The sequence below is a fragment of the Daphnia magna genome, linkage group LG1 (genome assembly GCF_020631705.1).
Source record: "Daphnia magna isolate NIES linkage group LG1, ASM2063170v1.1, whole genome shotgun sequence".
NCBI classification, from domain to species: Eukaryota; Metazoa; Arthropoda; class Branchiopoda; order Diplostraca; family Daphniidae; genus Daphnia; species Daphnia magna.
The window spans coordinates 14,815,703-14,837,637 of record NC_059182.1 but is presented as its reverse complement, the minus strand read 5'-3'; the positions used below and the strand labels follow the sequence as shown (position 1 = coordinate 14,837,637).

Sequence of the window (21,935 nt, the reverse complement as noted above, 5' to 3'; positions counted from 1 at the left end):
AATGTTTATTAAGTACGACTCAATCGGTCTTTCACGCTGTTTTGCAGTTCAATAAACATCCCTCCGTTTGGATCGAAGCTACATCCCGGCCATGTCTTCTATCACTGCATAACAAACAAAGACACTGTATGCAAACTTAGCGTGAAACTGCTGTTTGTTCTCGAGGGCAGTGGGCACATAATCCCGCACAAGGAGTCCGTGCATTTCTAGTATAAGAAAAAAGAAAACAGCGTTTCTCTCCTTGAAACTGAAACATCGAAGGGTTACAAAACATTCAAAGGCAAGTATTAAAAAATTGACTATTTGGATATTCAACCCGAGTACCCCGCTCTCTCCCTGTCTCTTTGGTACCCAAAGCGTTTCTCTTTTTCGTTCCGTGGGAAGAAAGGAAAAACACATCATCATCGAATATTTAACTCCCCATCGTCATTCCCGGAGTAAGATATCGCAGATAAATCCGAGGGAGAATTTAAAAAAAGATTTTTCTTATTTATTTATTTATTTATTTTTTTTTTTTTAAGAAAAAGGGAGAAGAAGAAGAGGGTCTACAACTGTTTGGAAACGGGCGTTGTGATATCTGTGCCTTCACGTACACAAAACGAAGCGTGTAGAATAGACGAATGCGTGCCATTATGCAAAACCGATGCGGAGGTGATGACCGTTTGACCGAAATGCCCCGAAATAAAGAAGGAATCTCTCTCGCTCATTCACATGCTCAAACAGCAGGCAAAAGAGATGAAAAGAGAGAGAGAGAGCGGATGAGACACACACACACACATACATAGGAAGTTGTGTGTGTGTGAACTGTGTGTGAAGGGCTTCAAACCAAAGTCATTCTTCATCATCAGCCAGCGGCCGATTATGGATGAGCCCAGTTCAAACAACGACCGCGACCGTCTAAGAGAGATAGAGAGAGACAAGAGAGGGGAGAAAATTATTCATGGCCCATGTCTTCCTTTTTTTTCTTCTTTTCTCTCTTCTTCTACCTTGTCTTGTGGCATATATGCCATATTGCCCAAAAAAAGCCAGCGGGGGAAATAAAGGAGAAGAAGAGGGCCTGCCCGAGTGAAGCTGTGGCGCATATTGAATTAGCTGCCGTGACGTTAATGTCTTAAAAGTCATTCGGCTCGGATCATTCTTCCTCCTCTCTTTAGATCTATCTCATTCTTCTATTATTTTTTTTCTTCTCCTCTCTACGTGTCTCCTTCCCCATTCCTTTTATTTTTATATTATTGATTTGATTAATACCTCATTCGAGCTACTCGCACGATAGGCCCCGTCCTTTTCACGTTGTGTTTTGCAGCTCATAAATTTAAGCGCGCTGCTGCGATCATTCAACACGGGACCAATGAAAAGAACAGAAAAAAGCGAGTCCACAAAAACGCATTCCACCCTGATGCGTTTTTTTGGTCCCGTAGCTTCACGACGAGAGTTTCCAGTTGTCTACCGAGTATGATCCCCTTCGGTTATTATTACCATCGTTCGCTTAAACAGACAGACAAAAACATGGACCGTCTTCGTTCTAAACTACGTCAATTTCTGCTTGCCGGAGTGATTCGATTGGGAAATGTGGGTTTTTTTTTTAAAGCAATGAATGGCATTCACGAACGAACGAGACGGACTGAATAAACGCCCTGTGAATGATGAATCAAACTCCTCTCTGCTGGCGTGACTATCTTATTCTTGTAGACACGAAGGAGGAGACAGAAGATGGACGGGGATTTCAACAAAAAAAAAAAAAAATGGGAGGGTAAAGAGAATTCTAAAAAAATTTCAAAAAAATAAAATAAACAACAAGAACATGAAAAAACGTAGGAAAAAGATCGTTCGTGACCGTCCTCAAGCAAAAAATGGCAAAGCGGAAGGGTTACGGCAACAGCGAGACACCGATAAAAAAAAATATATATAATACTAAATAGAAAGGAGAAAATATATAAAAGATGATGTCCTTGAGCGGAGCAAGTTTTGTGTGTGTGTGTGTGTGTGCGGTGCCTCTGCGCCGGTGGTTGTGTTGTTTTGCCCCGTCAACAAGGGAGGGAGGAAGGAAAAAAAAAGGCGCTTCTACGGAGTATATATTTGTCACCGACAGAAAACAGCTCGTAAGTCATCGATTGATTTTTCGGAAAAGAGGGAGAAAAGGGCCCCAAACAACACACACACACACAAAAAGCAACAGTGAAAAAAAAGAAAAAATAAAAAAATAAATAAATAAATAAAAAGACATGTCGGCGGGGGTTATGTGCCGACTCACAAGACAAGTCGTGGTCCACAAATTCTGACAGTTTCCCGTTTTCAACCTTTCATTTTCTCATTCTCTCTTTTCGGTTGGCTACAGCGCATGTCTCCTACGCAGAAAGTATTCATGCACCAAACATAACGCTATGTTTATATTTTCGTCATTTCACTCCTCCTGTCGGCATTTTGTGTCCGCCTGTTCCACTCCCGTCTTCTCCCTTATTCAATGATGGCGACTTGATGTAACTTACATTCATCGTATTGTACAGGAACACACAAATACGAAAGAGCGGGAGAAAAATAAAAAAATAACCCTGTCTAGCATGTTTTTTGGTTGTTGTTGTTGTTTGAAAAGGAGCAACGGAAAGGACAGACATCATCCGGCCGCAACGTTTAACGGATGTCGCCGCTTCCCGCTGCGCTGATCCACTGCGCAACATCCAACAGTTTGCCGCTCCTTCGTTTGTCATTCCTTTTTTTTTTCTAACTCGATTTTTCTTCTATTTTGGCTGTTTCTCTTCTTTTCCATTCAAAGCGACACAGAGCCAAATAACAGACAACGTTGCAAAAGATTCAATTTACATTTCACTCGTCTCTTCTCTCTTTTCTCCCTACGTTTTGTTTGCATTTTTCGCAGTGTTGTTGTTGGTCTAACCATATCTATGGCCCAACCATAGCAGAGGGGAAATGTTGTTTTGGTCCCAACAATGTTGGAATGTTACAGGCCAAAACCATAATCCTGCGGAATGGAGCCATTAAAAAAACAGCGCAGCGAGGATTAGCCTTTTGATGGCCGTACGGTGGGATACAACGACCCGAGTCATTTGATCTCTTTAGCTTTTTAGAAAACACAACACACACAAAATCAATGGGCTTGCCTATTTCTTTTTTTTTCAATAGAAATAGTTGATGGGTTTCGCTTTCGCTAAAAGAAGAGAAAAAAAACGCACAACAAAACAGAAGAAAAGAAAAAAATAGGCCCATCGTCCGTCCGTTGAACCGGCAGTATTGTCTTAAGTGGCAAAACGGCGATAGTTAAGACGACCCAAAACCAATAACACGGGGGTGTCCATCATCCAGATGACCATCGCCTCTCTTCCACCTGTCACATTAAAAAAATAATAATAAAATACCACCGGAATTTGCGTCTACGCCATCGCTCTATAATGTCCACAATGCACGTTCGCAGTCACATCCTGTGTTTTCATTTGGATATATATGTGCGTACGTAGTCCCCCCCCCCCTGGGCCTTTTTCCTTGGCCGAGTGCCACATTCGACAGTCAATATTGTCTCAAGAAAGCCTAGGTAATATATATATATCCTATATTTTCCCCCTCATCCATTGGCCATCAGACGACGGGTGACCAAAACTGTTTCACACAAGAGATAAATGAACCTGTTGTATATGTAAGGCAACGGTGACGTTTCCCAACCGACAATTTTTCTGTTCTTCTCCTCTCAATACTTAACACGAAAAACGTAGATCAAAAATCGAGAATAAAGAAAGAAAACACGGGGGAAAAAAAAGGACTACATTCCCTAACGTTCTCCTGTCCCTAAAAAACCAAAACAAAACAATGACTGATTCAATCACATTCCAAACGAACGATGACGATGACTTAACACGTAAGCAAAATGGTACGGGCATGGGTGTGTAGACGCTCATACGGGAGATGAATGAGAACGTTTCAATTTGTCCAGACGATGGTGGGGACTGGACGTTGGGTTTCAAACGATGTGGGCGCGTGATTTTCCCAAGAAAATTGTCTCTTTCTCTTTTTTTCTTCTTCTTCTTCTTCTTGTTTTGGAGACAAAGAAAAAAAAACAAACAGAAAAAGGCGGAGGCGGTTTGGGAGAGTGGGCAACAAATCACTTTTATCCGATGCATCGTGACAAGAGTTATTCAACTTGGAGACGAATGTTTCCCAAACAACACAAAAAGGGAAAAGAGGAAGCGACCGATCAACCAAGTAAAGGGGAGAAAGAAACAAAACAAAAAACAAAAAAAGCGCTCTGAGCAGCCGCGGCGATGGCGGCGACAATCGGCGTCGATATAAGGCCATCGCAAGCCAAAAGAAAAGACAAAAAAAAAAAAAGAAAAACGTTTTCTTAGCTGCTCAGTTTCGACTTGTGGGAAATTTATGGGCCGATTGCAAAACGCCAAGTGCGTTCAGAACCTATTGGGGCTGCTGTTGCCGCCGACACCATCACCGAGGCCTCCTCGCCCCCCCCCTTTTTCTCAAAAGGAAAATAAAAGGAACTCCTTTTGTGCTTCTTGATGGGTGGCCGGCCACCAAATACGATGACTATTCCAATACGTTCTCTTTCTCCCTGTCTTCGTGTATCTATATCTTCGACTTCTCTTGAAGTCCCTCTCCTTTTCCGTTAATTCCCGTTCAAGGCCCAAAATGTTTAACTCGCAGTAGGTGAGCTCTTTCCTATGGCAACATCACATGAGCTGCTAGCTGCCTACGTGTATGAAGAGACGCTGTTAAGACTCTTCTTCTTCTTCTTTTGTCAAAGATAACATCAACCGCGAGCCGCGCACTTCGATAGACCCGACAGCTGTGAGGAAGGAGAGGCTCACAAACACAACACAGAGACGAGAGAAAGAAAAAAGAAAAAGAAAAGCGCATCAGACGGTAAAGGCCAACATCCATTTTAATCCAGTCTTTCGATCAGTCTTCTTCTTCTTCTTCGACTCGAGACATTGGTAAAGAAAAAACACATTGCACAAGAACGCGTACCCTGTCGGCTACACAGACATGTAGCGATGATGTACGATAAAGAGCAGTTGCCTACAACTCGAGCACATCCTTTGTGACGCTTTGATTTCTTTATCAATGGACGTCAATGGCGCGGGAAGTACTGGGATATGGAATTTTTCTTTGAATGAAATTCCGGAGCGCAATACTGGCGTTCCACTACTCGGAAATACTCGGACGAGAGGTGTAATAAAGACATCCTGAAATGTTTCTCACGACTTGCGCTCTCAGCCAAGCGCATGCCTCAATCGTGACGCAATAGACCTATCCTAGTTTCGATGATATCTTTGTCAGTTGAATGGATTTGCGCATTTATTTATTTTCCTGAAATCGTTATCGCAGTTCATGCGACAGTCCAATGTGCGAGCCGGGACGTTTCTCATTTTTCTTTTACTTCCTGATGTGTAAATTCGTATACAAGACGAAGGCCTTTAATAATGGGCGCCCCCAACACGCCACATATCACAGGGCAAACGCGTTCTGATAACCATTTGACACACGGAGTTAGGTAGCCGATGCTGGCCGGCTCGGTGTAAATCATCAAGTTTGATGCACTGCTGCCGTACCTGCTGCTCCTGCTACCCACACCTTCTGTGCACACCATTCACACCGAGGAGAAGAAAGAGAGAAATAGGCAGACACACTCAAGCGGGTGTACATTACTTTTGCGTTCGAGGTCCATTCGTTGTGGGGGGGCCTGCAACGGTAGTGAGAGAGTACTAAATATCAGCCCAAGTCAAGGTGTTTTCCGTGTCCGTATGCAAACAGGACACACAACGCAACAAGAGACGAAGATAGAAACAAAAAAAGGGGGGGAGGGAAAGAGAAAAATATAATAATAAATACCATGGGTCACACGACTTTTTAAATGTAGCCCATTAAGAGGGAAGAAGACCTCACACCAGAGCCCCAAACGACTTTTTTGTTTTGTTTTGTTTGTGGACACACAATTTATGGAGCCGTTGACTTTGGTCACCATAAATAAGTGGCTTCTTCTGTTTCCCTTTCTCGCCCTCTCGATTTTTTGTTGTTTTCCGAATGTGATTCCGATTCCTACACAACAACAACAACAACAAAAAGAGATTTCTTTGGCTTCCAATCTCGTCGTGCGCCTCAATCTCTTCCAAACTATTTGTATTCCCACTTTGCAGACCAATCGATTGCCGCATCCTCCCCTCACCTTTCGGAGGTGTATCGTTTACATATTTGAATATTGGATAGCGGGACCGACTCCTCTCTCGGCGCGCCCTTTTTCGTTTCCTTTTCTCTTCAGTGTTACGCAAAATTCGAATAACATCGCGCATTATGTTAAGTAGATTGATGCATTACACTTTTGATAGGGGCGGAATAAACAAAAAAGTGGGGGGGGGGAGAGAAAGACAGCTCAATAACCAGTGTTTTGGTAATAATGCCCATGCTGTCGATGAATATTACAAGAATTTATGTAAAATCATTCCAATCTTGGTGCATTATTCAAAAAAAAAAAACAACAAAAACAAGAAAAAGAACAGAACAAAAGAAAAGCGTGAAGGCCAGATCAACGCTCACTCTAAAAGACAGCCACGACAACATCACACACACACACACAAAAAAAGAGTTAAAAATAAAAAAAATTAAAAAATTAAAGGGAAATAATAACAAAAGAAAAGCCTGTAATTACCAGCCTTTCGGTTTGGCCGATCGACATTTGCCTGGCAGCTTAGTGAATATTCAAACTCCCTTTTTTTTTCTTCTCTCCCCCCAAAAGAAATCTAAGCCTTATATGGTAACAGTTGAAATACGCATATAAAGCTTTTTTTTTTACAGCCTGGGCGCAACAACGTATATTGTAACTATAGAAGTAGTAGCCTAATAAGGGATACGGGTTCCCGAGCTTTTTTCTTTTTTTTTTTTTTTTGAAATGGTCCGGGCGGCTCCTCGTGAAAGCGCGTGTACGGCGTGTGCGCGGCCAAGGAGGAATCACAAGAGCCGTAAACGCAAGAAAAAGACGACTGGCTGACGAAACTTATTGGATGGCTTATCGGACCAGTGCCATCTCGACTATCGTTTTCTTTCTTTTCAACAGAGGCCCCGCTCAGAATGAACCAAGTTCCGAGGAGAAAAAAGAACGCTCCTTTCAATCGACAGTCCTCGTAAATTGGCCCCTTTTTTCCCCGTTTTATTTTTGTTGTTAACCCTCTTATTCTCCCCCCTTTTTTTCATTGCTGAATAGACGACATTTTAACATCCTTTGTGAAAGTGGAGGTGGACCGTCCGTCCAAGATGGACGTCAGTTGACGAAGCGAAGAAACGTGTTCTAATTGAGTAATCGACAAAGGCCATCTTCTTCTGAGGAGCGCGTCAAAGAGAAACAAAAAAAAAAAGGGGACGGTTAAGTTGCCACTTACGGTAGTAACAAGCTAACCAGAAAAACTCAGTGGGTGACCCTTTATTTTAGCGAATGCATCCGAAAAAACATCTCAATTCGGTAGCCCAGAATGTTCGGAGCTAGCGCCATCATCCGCTTCCACCACCTCTGTATAATCTCGTGGTTTCAAACTGTTCACAAAAATTGCGTTCGACAAAAGGAAATTAACGTAACAATTTAAAGAGATAGAATTCAACACATTTTTTTTTGGGGGGCGCCGAATCTAATGGACTTGATTCCATTGCGACTCCGCCCTACCACTCGATCAACCAACGAGTTCTATACAACAACAACAACAAAAAAACAGGCCGCATATACTGACAGCAGATTTTCTCCAGTGCCTGGATCTGGTATGAACAATCACGCAAGTCAAGCGTTGCATGCATTGTTCCATCTATACATGGGCTTGCACAACATCAAAGCGATCGTGATGAAAACGGCCATCATCCACAAAAAAGCATTCAAAACTCCTTGTGGCGTCCATGACACACGTATAATACCAATATAGGGTTTAATTCCAAACCAGACAGAAACAGATTTTACGATTGAATGGCCTCCCCCACATCGTCAGCCGCAGCTTGTTGAAAATGCAAACCCGTCTCAAACACTAGAAATAGTGCCAGGATTTCTATTGGATTTCCCTTTGTAATCATTCCTGTCTCTCTTTCTCTCCTCGATACCCCCCCTCTCTATCTTTAAATGGTGTTACACGAGTTGCCACAAGAGAAGGACAGAAAGGGAAGGTAAAAAAAAAAAAAAGGGAAAGGGAAAAGAAGAAGAAAAAAAAGGCAAACAAATAAAAAAAAAAAAGAGACTCTTAGTGGAAAATGGAAAACACGCTGACAGAGCTAAACAACCGGCTCCGGAGGAATCGTGACGCTCGAGTGAGCTCTGCGGGATTATCCTGCAACGACAAGCCTTTTTTCGGTCGAGACTATCAAAGACAGATACTGAAGAGAGAGAGAGACGGAGCCGGTAAAGGGGGGGGGGGATGATCCTGACATGGCGGCTATTGTGAAGATCATTTTTACCACCACTTTTCAGTTGGCTTAATGTAATTCTCTGAATTGCATTGGAGAGAAGACGAAGAGAATGGCAGACGTAGAGACATCAACCGATGCGTGTACATTTGTTGATGGCGATGCGTTTTTCAAACCGTCAAATTCAAATTTGGAATCATAAGAGGCAAACAAAAAAACAAAAAATCAAATGTATGCATTTATTTAAAGGGAAAAAGGATTATGCGTATTGCGTCGAGGTCTGTTTATTGTTAAGACTTAAACTGTCGATGGCGACGGGAACTTGCATACGCAAAGGTGCAAGCCACAGAGAAATCCGTGGCAGGGCCCACCCGCACGCTCATAGACGGTGAACCCTGAACTTTGGAACCTCGAAAACAATTCACTACGTTTAAAATTTAAAAAAAAAAGAAAAGAAAAGAAAAAGGCAATGACTCCCTTTTGTTGTTCTTCTTGTGAATGGATATAGCTCGCCATCACGGAAGATTGCGATAAGTAAAAACTGCGCGCGCATATTCTTTTCTCTCAATGAAAAAGTACAAGAAAACATTTTCGGTTAAGAGGCCTCCTTTTGTAGTTGGACTATTATAGTAGTCTATCGAGCGAATGCGTCGGTATCTTTTGCGAGTGGTCTCGGTGTATAGACGGAAATCCATCACCTGCACATAATCCTCTAGAGGAATGCTAAGCAGAAAGAAGATAACAATTCTAAAAGTCTCGACGGTGTGTGGCAATCTCTTCCGTCTGTACATCGTAGATGTCGTAGACAGAGGGCCTACATACTGGCCATGGATAGTAAAACGTAATCATCGACTTCTCTTTACAAATAATCCTTCTCCACCTGTAGGGTTGCGTGTCGAGTTTGATCAGATTGTTTTATGTTTGTTTTTCAGAAAATTGCCGATAAAAAGAAAACCAAAACAGGTCAGTCAAGACTGTAAGGAGTAGCCGGAAAAACTAGTGCGTGTGCTACTGACCAGCGCTGGCCAACACAACAATTGAATTACACAAATGATTGAATTTAAAGAAAGGATTTTGAATGGCGATGGCAAGGTCTGTGCAGCGACGAATTGTATCTATTTGAGATACCAACGTCTACTGTAACCAATCCAATAGGACCGACATCCCAAATAATCAAATAACAGAAGCAATAGTGTTATGAACAGAGCATGTCTCCCTTTTTGAAGAAGGCCTTCTTGCAACGAAGCGCAGATTCGAATGAATTACAATCAAGAGCGTACAGTATTCTTTATGATAGTTAAAGGCCTATTCTATCGTTGTAAACGTGGGGAAAAAATGGATGGATGAAACACGACGCAGTTCTATTTGAATAACTTCAACGTCCACGAGGTAGAAACATGGACATTAAGTTTTACACAAGTGCTAATCAATCGTAAACTGATAAATTACTCAACACTTTGCTGCTGACATCATTGAACTGATTATGGCGAAAACTGGACTGCTAATTTCAAAACAAAGAAATTAGCATTCCATTTTTAGGCAACCATCAATAAGTAGGCATGATTGAAATAAAAAAAACTCTGATCTAACCGGGATTTGAGCAGGAAATGATGGACGCAAATTTCAGTAGACCCAACACAATTTTAATCGTGTTGTAAAAAATGCCTCTAAAAGAATTAAAAAAAAAAAAAGGAAAAGCCTAACAAATGCAGCAGTGCGCAGCTAACAAAAAAGAAAAACAAGAAATAGTTCCAAACGATGTCGATTTCCACCCGCCGACGGACAAACATCCAATTTAAGCCTACAGACTCAAAATGGGGTCAACTCTATTCAAACCCTTTGCCCGCACAATTTCCAGATCAGTCTCTGCGACAACCTGTTTCTTCGCCTCGGAGAAACATTTGCCATTTAAAACGGAAAATGTCTTGAAAGACTGTAGTATAACAACATCAAAAAGTCACCCTCGACGCGTTGCAAGACCGGAATTCCAGCTTTTTTTTGTTAAATACACATTTCGATTTGTTACGTCTGTCGAGAAAGTTAAAAGGCTGTCTCTTCGTATTCCTGTCTCATTTTTTGTTGTTGTTGTTGTCGCTTTTTGCTGCACACGAGGGTCTTTTTTTCTTTTTCTTTGGGGAGGGGGGCGAATCATCGGTCACAAGTCAGTTGTAGAAATACTATTGGTCAGAGTCGTGCCGAGGCGGAAGGCTTGTCACCGCACCATGGTGCCCTTTCGTGTTGCAACAAAAAAGTCAAACCACCAACCAAACAACAACAACAAAAAAAAAGAAAAAGACGAGACATTTAAACGCGCCCACATATTTACCCGAGACCATCGTTCATCTCAAACGCTTACACGTACAGATTTTTTTTTTTTTTGTTTGTCGTTCTTGTAATACTTTCAAAACAGACTCCACGGAGAAGTTCTTGTCGGAGTCTACACGAAAGCGGACAAAGAGAAATCACCAGCGAGTGGAAGATAAACATAATGAAAAAAAAAGAAAAGAAAAAAGAAGAATGAAAATATCCAAAAGAAAACCTGAAGAGTATCATAGTTATATCGCAACTCATTAACTTTTTTTTTTGTAGAGGCACCAAACCACCATCATGGCCAGCGCAGATATATATAACTATTAGTTGCAGTCGTTTGTTATTTCATAAATAATGAGAAAATACATCCCGTGTCATCCCCTATAACTTTGAAGCCTTGGCGCGAGCGATCGACCCTTTCGGCCCAGTGTAAAAAAAAAAAAAAAAAAAAAAAATACGAAAAACGAAGTCGAGCCAGGATTTTTGGAACGAGTATTATTTTTATACCAGGACCCATCAAAAGGTATGAGGAGCCCCCCTGGTGTGACGATCTCGCGTTGGCTCGCGCCCGCTTCTTTTCCCTAGCCGAGGTTGCATCGCTAATCAAATCCAACCTAGATGGTCAAGACTTCCATCCCTTTTTCTTCTTTTTTTTTCCAACTGCAGAAAAAATAAAAAATAAAAAATTAAAGAAAAATAGCCGACGATACGGGTGGATCCAACAGGAATCATCATTATAAATAGATGACCAATTGGCCGGCATTCCACCTTCTCCATCGCCTCCAAGATTTAAGAAGAAAGACGGTTCCCTTGTACTAATATTCAAATGTATTGCATACTAATACCTCTTTTGCCGAATGATCGAAGTTTTTGTTTTTTCTTATTCTCTCAATCGAATTTTCCATTCATCATCTTCCAATTCCTACTCCTAAATTCCATCCATCCCACAGCCAATAAAAAAAAAAAAATAGAAAAAAGGAACGTCGTCCTATCACGACTTCGGCCACAAAATCAAAACCTATGAAGCCATGAATTCCGTCGACGTGGATCGTAAAAGGAAATCAAAATACAAATGGGAGGAAAGAAAAGGATAAAAAAAAAAAAGTAAAGATTGTCAGGCTTCCCGAATATTACCTGATAATAGTTACTATTGCACGCCAAGCGGGGCAGTTCAGGGACGCGTTTTTCTAAAGCCGATGTGATGATACAAGTATTTAAAAATAAAAAAGGGAACCCAGAAGAAGAAAAAAATATATTTATGTACGAAGACTATAACGAATGACTGACTGCTCATCCATCGAAAGCCTACAGTGAGCCACACCTAGACTGTCACGTGACGTGGATTTCACGCTGGGTGTGCGGGCATTTCTCACATTTCTCAACACCAAAACGGAATCGGAGAAGTACGCCTTTATCTGTACGTTTCTTTTGTCCCTTTTTGAGTTTTTTTTTCTTCTCTTTCCTCTTCTACGCTGTTGTTTCCTTCTCCATTCAAGACGCGCATTTAAAAAAAAATCATTCTTCAATATATGGTTGTTCGTTTAATGCAAGCATTGAAGCACATTCACAGAGGCAACACAAGGCTCGTATGCCTTCACGGCGTGATATCACGAAGCGTCGACGATGTTTCCCATAGGGTTCCCTGGGAATGTTATTCAAATTTCAAGATTGTTGCGCCGGAGATCGAGCATCAACAATAAACGGTTAAAAAAATATATCTATATATAATAATAATAATCAAATAAGGGACGATAGACACTTTCCCACCCACATAATCCGCGATGATGGAAGTTGAGATACAATCGAGAAGAGTTTGACAGAAACAAAATGATCGAGCCCGCGTCGTTGGGGTATAAGTTGCCATCACATCCGACACGTGAAATTAAATACAAAACTATTATTTAATTACATTACGAGTGGGATGGGGGGAAGGAACACGATAAGAACGGAATGAGCGCTTCGCACGACCGCTACTGCCAACTGGCGGTCAATGTCCGAACCCTTTGGTGATCCTCCGCATTTTAAAAAATAAAATAAAAACAAACGAAGCAAAACTTTGTTGCCACGATATTCCCAAGACAACATCACAGAACACAGACGAAACAAGACGGAAAAAAATCACTTCCAAATCAATTTTGGCAATCCGTTGATGCAGAAAAAAGCAGCAAAAAATGAAAGGATGAAAAAAAAAAACGGGTTTAATTGAACGCAAACGAGACAGACGCGTTAAGAATTTAAAAAAAAAAAAGAAGAAGAAGAAGGGGAAAGAAAAAGGAAAAAACGAAGTGCCAGAGATGCTTTCGGTATGTACGCACAGCTTGATGGCTGTGATGAAAATCAGAGTCGATCGGTGCGAGATGAGACAACAATATCGACGCTTCGTTCCCGTTCGCGGGATAAAGAAGTTTTCACGCGGCCTGCCCTTTTTCTTTTGCATCGTTTTGCCTACGCAACTTTACACAACCCACACATTGCACAGAGATATAGGTGCCAAAAGTGGGCAGGTGGAACGCAGCCGTCGACTCTTTCTATTTGCTGAGCTCTGCGGACGCAGACGTCAGAGGAGGGAAAACATTATTATTGTTATTATTACTATTATACCATTTCTCCTTTTCTTTTTCTTCTTCTTCTTCTTTTTCTTGGCCTCTCGCATGTCCTAACCTCCCTGATTTGCTATAAAAGGTGTGCAACGCAGCAGATTATTATCTTCACGCGTGATGGGCCAGCACAGGCCATCCTTTTTGGCAGGAAAGAGAATCAGATTTCACTTTTAAGAGAGCGAGGGAAAAAAAAATGTATCGCATTGGATCGCAGGTGACCAGCGGCACATTCCTAGCATATCAGACCTGTTCCACGTTGCAACAGGTGTTAGTTGCAACAAGGTCCGAACAGCAGCAGAGCTCTATCTCGACAGGATATCCAAGAGGTAAAAAAAAATAATAATAATAATAAAAAAAGAGTGTGCCACTGGGCGGTCTTCTCCCAATACTACTCGCACCCACCCCTCCTATCGAAAAAAATGTGCATCTCAAACTACTGAATAAAATGCAGGGAATTCTCAGTCCGAGAAGCTCCGATTTTTTGTTTTGTTTTGTAAAGTTTTTGTGAATGAAAGTATTGGAAAATGTAGTGTGGTCGAATGAAATATTTTTTTTGGATTTCCCGCTGTGGATGTGTTTCCCTTCTCTCAGGTGTGTATGTGTGTGTAACAGACCCCGTAAGGTGCAGATAGGGGTGCATCGCAGCAACTGTCGACAGCAGGTGGTATTGCACCGTAAAGTCCGTAACGTCTTTTTTTTTTTTTTTAATTCTTCCGTAATTAATTCTCCTTTCCTTCATCGGGACTATAAGGGAAAACGGGGGGAAGCAAGGAGGGGGTTGATGGTTCAAATCGGAGGTGTAACGCAGCAGGATTGCCATACACACCCCCGCCGTCATTCGACGACGGGGCCAGGCGTTGCGTACTTTGAAATCCATTGATCATTCGAGCGCTGTATGGGGGCAACAGCATCATGACTTCGCCCCCGTGTTCTAGATGATGATGATGTTGTAATAAATGGATTTTTGCTTTCGACTGTGTTGCGTCTTGATTGTTTTACGCATTCCTATTTCTGAAAGGGAAAAGAGGGTTGGGCATTTACGAATTTATTTTTAAAAAATAAAAAAATTCGTCGGGTAGGTGATAATAAATGTAATCCAATAGCTGGACGATGACGCGAGGAATGTTCCGCACATTCCTTCACCAAATTCATGACACATTAAGGCTAAAAGGTGTGGTGTGTGTATATTTAAAACAGAAAATGGGGGAAATTCATCACGCAGCGTGACCAAGCTGTCACGACATCGAACGCAGTTTGTGATTTCTTCAGCATCACGTGGGAATGATGTAGGGGGGGGGGAATTAACCCGTTGATGCGGAACCAAATTGGCCAGAGTGCACCTGACCAGGTGACCAATCAATTTTTTTTAATCCCCCCCAAAAAAAATAACAGAGCATTATCGATCAGTCAAAACTTCTTTACAACCTCTATTTAACAAATTTTTTTACTGCAGACACTCCTTGACTAAAAATTCACAATCGATCAAACGTGCATTTAAAAAAAACGTTCATTCTTTAGACGGTTGGCGAGCGCGCAGCAGCCTGATGCAAACCACGACCACCTGCCGCTGCCCGTTTAATTTTTTACGTTGCGCGTTTGGAAGCGCCACAGGGCACACAAACATGTCACGAAGAACTATTCGATCGTGAAGAAAATGTGTAGACTACCCCCGCACGGTCGATTCCGGTTCCGGGTCGCAAAGCACACGGAATCCGTTTATTTGTCTTATTTATATTTTAATGCTATTTCCATTTTATTTGATTTTTATTGCTTTGCGTGCCGCAGCTCTTTCAAGTTCCGTGGTGGGGTCGGTCGACAAGCAAAAGATTAGAGCGATTCAAAGAAAAACAATCGGCGGGAAGTTTAACTTTCTTGGCTATTCACGCAAGAGAAAGACGGAAGACAAAAACAAAATAAGGTATTTTAACCGCCCATAATCAAAGCGGATAGAAATCCGTGATTTATCCCACATCATCCGCATCTCTATTGACGTATAATTGGCCGGCAGTCGTCGTTAAAAAAGAGTCCCGACTCTCTGATGACCCCGTTAATGCATTCATCAAGTAGGGAAAACAGCAACAACAATGGGAAAAAAAAAAAAAAGAAACAACAAAACACATCGATTGGGTTCTTCAGACTTTCAAATCCTCCTCCTATTCCTCCTCCTCTTGTTTCCCCAAACCATAAAAAAAAAAAAAAAAAAAGCTGTGGAATAAACAACAAAACATTTGCCTACACCGCACACAGAAAGCTCAAGAAAAAGAACGGCGAAACAAAAGCATTTTAGGTCTTTTCTCTCTCTCTCTCTCTCTCTTCTGGAGACGAAAAAAAAAGAGTGGGCGGAGTGGGAGGTGATAACGATTTGAAACAAGTTTGCCTTGTGCGGATGCCGACCGCTTCTCATCCAACCCCCTCCATCCGTGTATAACTTCGTGCTTCCCTTTTTGTTTTAAATAAATATTTAAGCTATTGTTCGTTCGCACGCAAAAGGAATTTCAGAAAAAAGAAAAAGAAAAATGCCTTCCCTTTGGGTGCAACATTAAATGCTTGCGCTTAACGGGTCAAACGCGGAAAAGGCTTTCAGAAAGCCGATGTGAACGAATCTACACATTCAAACAATCAGGGTCTCGACGAGCAATAAAATCGCGAGCGGTTGCCTTGCGTTCGCTAAAGTCGCAGTCTGCGCGGTGAGTTTGTTTGTTTTGTTTGTTTTTTTCGAAATTTGAGCATCGATCGATTCGTGTGGCTCGACACAAAATTCGCCGAGTCAGAGGTGAAAAAGAGATGATAGCAGGGCACGAGCAGTAGAGGAATGGCTGATTTAATCATTGTGACGATGCAAGAAAAAATAAAAAATAAAAACGAGCGGATCGGGTTGTGTGGGCCGTCGCGGTTCTGCATAATTGAATTACGGTAGGATAAGCTTCGCCTCCTCCACCAACGCAAAATGGAATGTGCAAATGGAGGACACCCCACGAGTTGCCCTACAGATGTGAATCAGGCTCGGTGTCAATTAACCACCATATTCAACTTCTTCTTCATGCTGCCGTTAGCTGCTGCTGCTGTCCCTCCTCCCCCCCCGTCCCATCTTGGCTTATAGTTCACAGGTGACTGTTGCTTAATGAAGGACCCGACGACTAGATAAATAGCTGGTGACAAAAGAAGAATAAAGAACGAAGGGGGGAAAAAAAGAAACGGCCATTCGACAGTTTTTTTCTTCTATTCTCTTTTCTTGAAAAACAGCGCACTAAATGCGCCCAATGATGATAAGAGAGAAAGAAAGAAAAAAGCCGACCTTTCACCTTTCAAAGAAACGTCTTGCAGAATAACAATACACGACTTCAAGAGACAAGAAGAAAGGTAGAGAGTAACATCGCAGTATGTGTACAAACGTACGTTGGGGTGACTTGACAGAGGGTCGAGGGGACTCCCGACAGAGTGGAAAGAAGGGACTTTTCTCCTTTTCTCTTTCCGTGAGAATGATGCCACCCTCGGTGTCGCCCGAGTGATGATGGACTCTATTCTCCATACAGCAAAAAAAAAAAAGTTGACTTGTGGGCCGCTTTCAGATCTCGGTGACGACCCACGGAGCGAGAACCAATAAAGAAGCCGCCGAAGTAGAACGCAAAAAAAATGTTAATTTTGAAATATAAAAAAATATATATAATAATAAAATCAAATTTCAAAACGAAAAAGAAAAACAAATAAAGAGCATTTGCGAGATCGTGTCTTGGCGTGCGATGCGCACCGAGACCTTAAAAGCAAGCAAGATCTGCATGGAACTTGAGAGGTAAAAAAGACACAGAAAAACTGCTCCGCGCTCCGGAATATAAATCAGCAATAGAAGGGGGGCTTCTAACTCGGATCGTTCGTGTTCGTTTTCCCACGACCTGTTGCCATCCCGTGTAGTTACGCATACGATATATAAACGTATGGATATAGCCGACAGGGGCGCCTTCTATTGTCATAAATTTATCGACGGCGGCTGACTGGAATGTTGCCTCGTGAAATAAAAAACACATCTACGGCTATATGTATATTTAAAAAAAAAAAAAAAAGATCCCCGAAACATTATTAGATGACATGCCAGCAAGAAATCGCGCCATTGGAGTAGTCTTGCTCCTCCTCCTTTCCTTTTCCTCATACGGATTCTCCTCCTCCTGCAACCTCCTACTCAGCGGGAAATGTAATTCGCCACGGATAAGGAATCGAGAAACAAACCTCCTTCCCATGCCATTTCCTCTTTATTTTTTGTTTTTTTAATCGCCGTTTTCTTTTTTTTTCTTTCACATGCAAAAAAAGACAAAAAAACAAAAAATGCGGGAGGTTAAAAAGCGGAGGAAAAAGCGAACGAGATGAAAAAAAAAAATTCCGTGATGAAAATGGTAAGTTTCCAGCAGTGGTTAACCGCAGAGTATGTGGACTGAATAGATGTTTGGGGATTTCTTTCAAAATAATACTACCCCTTTCGACCCCCCCTTCCGACATCTTTTCCTTCCAAAAACCCAAGGATTTTTCTCCGTTTCCGAAAAATCCATCCTCATTATCATAGACGCGTTGAATTGGGAAAAGAAGATGAACAAAAAGAAAAATACCTGAAATACCTCAAAGGGGGAAATAAACATGTTCAAACCGGCCACAGGTATTCGTGCTATTTTGTGCTACGCCACCGCTAATTATCCTGATAAACTAAACTACTTTTCCGCTACTCGATAGAATTTTAAAAAACAAAACAAAGAGAATCAAACAGTCAATCATAAACGCGCATTCCAATCTCAGCTAGAACTGGAACGTTTCCCTTCAATAGAAAGGTAGATAATCGCGTAGAGGTGTACTCGATTAGGCCTACGTTTCTAACAGGGGATTCGTTTTCTAGCCGCGTGTCTCAACATCAAAAAAGATCAAACCAAAAACAGCATTTTGTTCACAAGAGGATAAAACAAGAGACTGATACACCCCCCAATCGTATTCGATTCTTCCTCACTTGTTTCTCTTTTTTTGTGTGTTTGCCGACGGATTTAAGCGTTTACTAATCCCGACTATCATCGTAACAAACCGCCCTTCAAATTTCTTTTTTTTCCCGATTATCCTCCCCCCTATATTCTTTTTACATTTGTTTCCGTCTCGATTCCAAATGAATGCACCATTTGACTCCGTAAAGACAACAACAAGTGAGAAAGAATGTCATTCGACTGTAATCTAACAGGATTTTGTATTATTTCAAAAGAGGCAAGCGGAGGGAGGTCTTCAGCTTCCAGCTGGAAGAAAAAAGGGCGTGGCAAAAAGCTGGTCAGGAAAAAAATTGTAAATCAAATTTCGTCGGTTTCGATGTTGCCGTACATAATCACATCGACTCTCACATATAATCTACAACGATACCAATCAAGTCAGGCAGCAAAAACCAACAAACAAAAACCAAAAAAAAACGAGCCCTAGACATCCATTTGTTTTCCTTCTTTCGCAGGTTGATATTTATTAACGTCTTCCCAAAGACGACGGACAATAGTGATCAAGTTGGGCTATTATTCATTGAAAAATCTAGCTCGCCATCAGGTTAACACCGGTCATTATCCATTGCTGCTCCGGTTCAACAATAGAAAAAACTACACCGTGTAGTTAGTTGTTGTACTCTCAATTTCGACCACACCACAGTCTGTTATTTCAAGAAAAGAAAAGGGAAAAAAATAAAAATAAAAAATGAACGCAATCATTGGTATAGAGGAGCAACGTAATGGCACCGTGGTAGCGGCAGGAGTTAGTAGAGCGGTAGAATTTCCGTGGACAGTTTACACGCCACGGGGATTCGTGAAAGAGTATACATATAATAACAACACTATACGTATAGTTTTACCATGAAACCTCCCAACTCCCCGGCTTTTTTCTTTTTTCCAACATGGGGTGTTTATGGGTTTTCATTCTCTTTTTTCAGCGTTTTAGGCACTGGATGCCGAAACAAAATGCTTCGTTCAAGCTGATGCGCCCTCCACTACGACACTTAATGAAGGTTAATAAAAATGAACAAACAAGCCATGGATACAGCACACAAACCTATGTGTGTGTTCACGAGGACGGGCAAGGCAAATAAAAGGTCAAAGAGGCGGGTGGCGTTCTTCAACGAAAATTAACGATTTTTTCTTTCTCTCTCTTTTTTTTTTTTTTGCCGATAATTTCCTACCATTAAGAAAGAGAAAGAAAACGACAGCAGCCAAAAGAGATCAGATAAGAGCGTAGATGGGATGGGGTTAAGATGTCCGCCATGGTTATGAGACTCGATTAGAAGACAAAAAACAAAAACAAAAAGACGGTAACAAAAAAACAGGGAGGTAAAGGATAGTTAAGTCTATTGAAGAAGAAGGAAAACCAAAAAGGCGACATGGAACAAAAACTGTACGCAGAGGAGGACCACACACACGAGTGGGGAAAAAGAAAAAAAAAAGGGCACGCGTCGGCTGCAACAGTGTGCCGATGCCGATCAGTTCTTCCGCGTTTTTATCAGGTGCCGCCATGACACAACTGCCCAGACTTTTGGTCTTTTCCATCTTCCAACCCCCCGTCCTCCACACGCAGCTCTCGGACGACAAAGACAAAGAGGAGACGAGCACAAAAGTAAAAAGAAAAAAAACAGTCAACTCTCTCTCTCTCTCTCTCTCGGCGCAGGCGGACTAAGAAGAGAGACTTAACACGTGAAAAAAAAGGTCTACGAGAAAGGGACCTTTAAAAATTCGAATAAGGCGATGGCTTATCGACAAAAGCAGGGGGGCTATATGGGTTTGGACACCAGAGTGACAGTGAGCGGGCGCATCGAGAAAGCAAACCAAACTGAAACTGGTGAAGCTAAAACGGCTACAAACAATACTAGAACGTGTGTATGTGTGTGGGTTGCATCGAGTTCACAAAAAAAAGAAAAGAAAAAGTTAGATATGACTGTTTTCGTCTCTCTATTTTTGGTATAGTTTCAATTTGGTTTTGTACTTCCTCTTTCGGAATTGAGCGATAAGTATAAGGAACGACTTCGATCCGAATGGCGGACAGACCAAAGACAACGTTTGGTGTCACACACAGTCTGAGCCTTTCGTTTGTGAATTCAAAAATCTCCATAGAAAAATGTCAGTTGCTTTCAGTGTTCAACCACCCAGAGACATGCCCAAACCAAACATAAATACTTAAAGACATCCCTCGATCCCCATTCGAGAGGACACCGATCAACAAGAAATAAAAGGTTTAAAAGAAAATTTTAAAGAAAAAGAAGACAAATTTCAAGACAGATATCGTTGGATTAAAAAACTTGTAGAAGAAAACGTAGTCAACGATAAAATTTGAAAGTCTTACCGTTGACAAGATAATCAATCTTTCCCAACCTCTTTAGCTGGTCATCGATTCAAAAAATTCAAACACGGAATTAAAGAAAAGTTTTCGACAACAAAACAGAAAGGGAATTAAAAGTGACATCTGAACCTTTTCATGAACTTGAGGTTTTAAAAAAAATTAACGCCCATTATTCCGTTAACGATTTTTGGATCGAACCGTTACGTTAAGTTTAAGTAGCATACATCAAGTTTATGTCGCAAGCCTTCGCAATGCTGTGCTAGGTCGTTTCAAAAGGACAAAAGAGCGAGACAGTGGTATCAAAGTGGTGAAAGAATGAAAGGCTGGTTGGCAGCGCCGCTAGAGCCCCACCTATCCGATTAATTCACGGTAGAGTAGGAGGGGTAGGAGGAGCTTCAATGATTGAAATCAGCCGGTAGAAGCAACCCGTTGGTGGAGCTTTCGTCACCTTTATACACGGCGCACACAAAGATACACAAGTTTTTTTGTTTTGTTTTGTATTTTTTTTTTTAGAGAGAGAAAAGAATAGCTGAAACTGGGAGTCGCTTTCAGTGTCTGCCGACGGGCTCTTTCATATTATAAAAAAAAAACGTGTAAGATGAGGCCATTTATCAAAATGCGGAGCGACAATGAGAAGGGAGTCGGCTGTTATGTAAAATAAGGACTTGGATGCTAAATGGACGGCTTTACAAGCACGCATCTGCAAAAGCTTTGATTATTCATCCGGGCGGCGATACAAGAGACGAAGGCAAAACCATTGCGCATCCGAATTTAGTTTTTATGCAATTCAGCGCACACAAACGCTCACCATTGGTCGATATTCTTAGAACCCAACCCGTTTCACGACACACAAAGCGCAGCCTGTAGTACCACCTTTTTTATTCTTCTCTTCCTCTCTTTAAACCTCAACTTTTGACACGGCATATGCAAATCGCTACCTACGGGTGTACTCGATAGCTCAATGCGGATAGTTTCAACTCACGGCATTTTCGCTTGAATAGTACTAAACTATACTGACACGAAACATCGTCGACCATCCCATCCATAATTTCTATTTACTTAACGAAACGAGAAAAAAAAGTTGCTTACCTTGTCAGCTGCTTTTGTAGGCGTGACGCACGTAGACAGGCCAACCAACCGACGACTTGCAGTTTAATCCTAAAACAAAGAAGAAAAATGAAAATTAGTATCCGGAACTTGATGAATCAAATTCAAATCATTTTCAACAAAATACTTTTCGATCTCCCCCCCCCCTTTTATTTTAAGTTTATTTATTTATTTATTTATTTTTTATTTTTTCAAGTTTTCGTT

The 21,935-nt window shown here is 41.5% G+C and overlaps 3 long non-coding RNA genes across 4 annotated transcripts in view; 1 reads left to right on the top strand and 2 right to left on the bottom strand.

The window, feature by feature from the left end:
* Positions 1 to 21,935, bottom strand: part of LOC116928923 — a 55,836-nt gene that overhangs the window by 17,172 nt on the left and 16,729 nt on the right. For both annotated transcript variants that reach the window (XR_004397439.2, XR_004397438.2), the window contains exon 2: positions 21,714 to 21,782. This is a non-coding gene — a long non-coding RNA (uncharacterized LOC116928923). The remainder of the gene's footprint in view (positions 1 to 21,713; positions 21,783 to 21,935) is intronic.
* Positions 13,411 to 15,769, top strand: LOC116928943. The gene is made up of 2 exons (XR_004397465.2): positions 13,411 to 13,624; positions 14,817 to 15,769. It is a non-coding gene; the product is annotated as an uncharacterized LOC116928943 (long non-coding RNA).
* Positions 18,492 to 21,661, bottom strand: LOC123469416. The gene is made up of 2 exons (XR_006642689.1): positions 19,150 to 21,661; positions 18,492 to 18,951 (listed from the first exon to the last, which is right to left on the bottom strand). It is a non-coding gene; the product is annotated as an uncharacterized LOC123469416 (long non-coding RNA).